The sequence below is a fragment of the Rosa chinensis genome, chromosome 4 (genome assembly GCF_002994745.2).
Source record: "Rosa chinensis cultivar Old Blush chromosome 4, RchiOBHm-V2, whole genome shotgun sequence".
In the NCBI taxonomy this organism is placed as follows: domain Eukaryota; kingdom Viridiplantae; phylum Streptophyta; class Magnoliopsida; order Rosales; family Rosaceae; genus Rosa; species Rosa chinensis.
In genome coordinates, this window is record NC_037091.1 from 23,445,492 (window position 1) to 23,448,301 (window position 2,810).

At 41.2% G+C, this 2,810-nt stretch overlaps 1 non-coding gene across 1 annotated transcript; it reads right to left on the minus strand.

The window, feature by feature from the left end:
- Window positions 1–1,077: 1,077 nt before the first annotated feature.
- On the minus strand, window positions 1,078–1,183 carry LOC112201198. Its single transcript, XR_002936654.1, has one exon. It is a non-coding gene; the product is annotated as a small nucleolar RNA R71 (small nucleolar RNA).
- Window positions 1,184–2,810: the final 1,627 nt, after the last annotated feature.

Sequence of the window (2,810 nt, forward strand, 5' to 3'; positions counted from 1 at the left end):
ATACTTCCTTCCTAGCTAGTTTCATTATCTTGATATCAACCAACTTCAAATCTGCTTCAATTTTGTTTTTCTTTCTATTCTCTGTTTTTCTGTATTTTATTTCCATAGCAAATCAACTCCTAAATTCACCAAATTTTTTGTTCTGGATGCTTTGTGTGTCTAGTACGTCTCTGTAAATTTTCGTATTTTTCTGGGTCGTTTTGGTTAGATTCTTAGTTTGTTTTTCGACTGCTGTTCAGTAGGAACTGCAGTCACGTTTTGTGACTTTTGTTGAAGCTTTTAGTTTAACTTAATCCTCTGCGGGAGACCCTTATTTCCCTATATTACAATCGACATATTTTCAGGAGAATAAGGAAAATCAATAGCTTTAAATTTAGCTATCAATTTTTGGAGCCGTTGCCGGAGATTACTTTTATTGTAATTGCTTCTACTAGTTTGTTTAATTTGATTTTTGTTTTAGTTTCTTACTTAGTGTTTCTCTGTTTTGTTTTCAGGTGTATGCTTACTCGTAGAACTGCTCAAGACAATCTTACCCCCTTAGATTCAGAGATAGAATGCACTTGCAAGTCGAATAGGAAGCAAACGAAGGGAACTAGTTTGCCAATTCACGACACAACGGCGGGTTTTACTTCCTCACAAGGGGAGGAGGAGGAGAAAACACCACCAAACTCACCTGCGCATTCAATTCATGGGAATGAAGAGGAACCCACAAGACTCGACATGGCATTGAAGGATGCTCTTGTTCCGACAGCTTCGGAATCCCCTTCATGCATAGCTTACACACCACAGGGCAATCAGGCCTTATCTATTCCTGTGCAGCACTTGAACTCATTGCCTACATACTCGGGCACACCATCTGAGGATCCTAATGTTCACATTAGGGAATTCTTGGATATTTGCAAGCTGCAAACCATTCAGAACATCCAACCGGAAGGACTTAGGTTACTTCTATTTCCCTTTTCTTTAAAAGATGATTGAAAACGTTGGTTGTACTCATTACCTGCAGGTATCATACAACTTGGGATGAAATGGTTAAGAAGTTTTTGAAACAATATTTCCCCACTCAATTGACCAAACAATTACGGAGGGAGATTCAAAGCTTCAATCAAAAGGATGGAGATACACTATATGAGGCATGGGAGGAATTTCAGGAGTTGCAGAGGAAGTGTCCCCATCACAACTTCAGTCTGAATAACCTTGTCCAATTTTTCTATGATGGATTGGGCATAGCTAATAGGGGCAGCGTTGATTCTGCGTGTGGAGGTACTTTCGTGAATAAAACCGGTCAAGAAGCATATAATCTGATTGATGATTTGGCCGACAACAATAGACAATTCTACACAAGGGATCGGATAAACGTACAAGAGGACGTGGAGTGTATGAAGTCGATTCAAGGAACCAAATGGTGGCTATGGCAAGAAAGCTTTACATGTTAATGAATGCCTTAGGCAATGACATTAAGGCAACACCTCAGGCATGCTCTATTTGTTCCTATTCTGATCATACTACTGATAGATGTCCTATGTCTGAGGAACAGGTGAATTACATGGGGCAACAAAGGCCCAAATATGACCCTTACTCGAACACGTACAATCCGAGATGGAAGGATCACCCAAACTTCCGTTGGGGTGGTAATGACAACGTGGTTCGACCTACTCAAGGCGTCTACAATGGACCACCTGGATTTCAACAAGGAGCTAGGTAGCAAGTCTATCAACAAACTCCTCTTCAACAATCCTCAAGCAATTCCTTGGAAGAACTAGTGAAGGAGATGACTCTGAACACTGCATCTTTCCAAAAGGACACCGCATCTTTCATCCAAAGGACTGAGATTCTATTTCAAAAGCAAGATGCCTTAGCTCAGCAACATGGACAAGCTATTAAGAACTTGGAAAGGCAAGTTGGGCAACTTGCAACGGTGATGCAAACTAGACTTCCTGGAACCCTGCCTAGCACAACCATTCAAAATCCTAAGGATGGGAGCATGGCTGAGCTCAATGCAATCACTTTAAGGAGTGGCAGACAATTGGAAGAAGCTTCTGGGCACCAAAGAAGGGTCAAGAAGAGAAGGAGGAGCAAAGAAATATGAAGGAGGAAGAGAAAATAGTCCCTGGTGAAAAAACAATCGATCTCGGCCATCTAAACGATCGATCGTTTACGACCTTAGAAGCCAAACGATCTATCTCGCCCATCCCAACAATCGATCTCACGGGGGCTGATCAGAATGTTCATGTTTTTTCCCCTCCAAAGGTAAAAGATCCTACTCCTTCTAAGTTGGTTACTTCATGTATTCCTTTTCCTCGCAGGTTCATGAGCTCTAAGAAAGATCAAGAAGAGAAAGATGTCTTGGAAACTTTCCGTAAAGTCCAAGTGAACATCCCTCTTATGGATGCCATCAAGCAAGTACCTCAGTATGCCAAATTCCTTAAGAAGCTATGCACCAAAAAGAAAAAGTTCAATGGGAATGAGATAGTGGCCCTTAGTGAAGAAGTCTCAGCTGTTCTTCAAAGAAAGCTTCCACCTAAACTTAAGGATCCCTGACGCTTCACGATTCCATGCACCATAGGTGCATAGAGGTTTGATCATGCTTTACTAGATTTAGGAGCTTTGATTAATTTGATGCCATATTCTGTGTTTTCAACTCTTAAACTAGGTGAGCTAAAGGAGACAAAGGTGATCATTGAGCTAGCTGATCGCTCAATCGTCTATCATAGGGGAGTAATTGAAGATGTACTAGTAAGTGTGGATGGATTAATTTTGCCTGCAAACTTCTTTGTTCTTGAGATGGAGGAAGCGCCTATGCCTACATT